The 1613-nt window shown below is 41.1% G+C and overlaps 1 pseudogene; it reads left to right on the forward strand.

Moving 5' to 3' along the window:
• The first annotated feature begins 266 nt into the window (after positions 1–266).
• Positions 267–772, forward strand: LOC126931567 (mitochondrial import inner membrane translocase subunit Tim17-B-like; annotated as a pseudogene).
• The last annotated feature ends 841 nt before the right edge of the window (positions 773–1613 follow it).

Here is a 1613-nt window from a genome sequence, read left to right on the forward strand (position 1 = left end):
TTCATGTAGCAAGTACAGCAGGCAAAAAGTATGCATATAGATATCTGTATATATATATATCTATGCTATTTGTAATAATAAAATGTTAAACAGGAGAAGTATCTAAAAATTTCGTCAGCAGATGATCTGCTAAATAAGTTTAGTAGCCCAAATACTTTATATAGAAAGTAAATTATTTTTTTGCTTAATATGAACTAAGCATATTTTATCGCTGTGTAAAAAAAATAGTTGTAACATAAAAAATACAATTGTGGTCATCCAGTGCCATGGAGGAGTACGCCTGGGAGCGTTGCCCATGGCGAATTGTGGATGATTGTGGTGGAGTCTTCACTGTGGGTGTCATCGGTGGTGGAGTCTTCCAGGCCATCAAGGGTTTCTGCAATGCCCCTGTTGGAATTCGGCACCAGTTGAGAGGTAGTGCCAACACTGTGAGGATCCAAGTCTCCCAGATTGGAGGTAGCTTTGCAGTGTTGGGGGTCTTGTTCTCCACCACGGACTGTGGCCTGGTACAGCTTCAGGGCAAGGAGGATCCCTGGAAATCTATCACCAGTGGAGTATTGATGGGGCTGTGCTGACTGCCTGCAGTGGCCCACTGGCCATGGTGGCCTCAGCGATGATGGGGGACATCCTGTTGGCCCTCATTGAGGGTGTTGGCATCCTCCTCACTCGCTACACAGCCCAGCAGTTCCAAAATGCTCCCTCATTCCTGGAGGACCCAAGCCAACTGCCCCCTAAGGACGTTACCCAGGCCCCAGGCTATCCCATATATTAATACCACTGAGGAAGCCATTGCCACCGTGGGAGCTGCTTCTCGGTTTTCTCCCCAAGAATCTACCTCAAAGGGAGGGTTGGCTCCCATTTAGCCCTGGGACCCTCCAGAGAGGGCTTCTACTCTGCTCCCTAGTCCCAGGCTGGGGGTGGGGCTCCCCAGCTGCCCTGTCAGATGGGTCCCCGTTTTCTCTCTCAGGGCACCCCAGCCCCACACTCCTATGTATCAAGTTCTCACCCCAGCTCCTTTGTGTGGCACTCTGATGTGTATTTAAAGCCCATTTCAAATGCCAAAAAAGTATGATTGCATTTGGAAAATAAATACAACTCTTTGCACACAATATGTCTATATGTGTATGGATTCATGTTTACATGGAAAGGTGACTAAAAATTAGATAAAATTAACAATATTAAATATTTACCTCTAGAGTTTGAGGTCACTGTATTGAAAGGGAACTCTACTGGCATGTTTGATTATTTATATTTTACATTAAAACTCTTTCCTGTTTTGTAATAAAAAGTAGATAATAAAGAATATTTGGAATGACATAAAATAAAAGTTAAAATAAGAAAATAGATGAGCAGTATTCAAACAGGAAACAAGGAACAATGAGAAAGAAAAATAAATAAAGTGAAACAAGGTAAATAAACCAAAACTATTTGCCAAGATGCAGGTTAAGTAGTTTCTTTTTGCAAATTCAAATCAATCATTTTGAGAGTGACTAGTCTACATATAGTTAATGAAATCTTTACATTACTTGATCTCAAATTTGTGTTTTCAACTCAAGTAAAATTTTACAAATTTTAAATGGAGCTATTTAAGAAATCTTTATATAGAGATCCCT

This window comes from Macaca thibetana, chromosome 11, assembly GCF_024542745.1.
Source record: "Macaca thibetana thibetana isolate TM-01 chromosome 11, ASM2454274v1, whole genome shotgun sequence".
In the NCBI taxonomy this organism is placed as follows: domain Eukaryota; kingdom Metazoa; phylum Chordata; class Mammalia; order Primates; family Cercopithecidae; genus Macaca; species Macaca thibetana.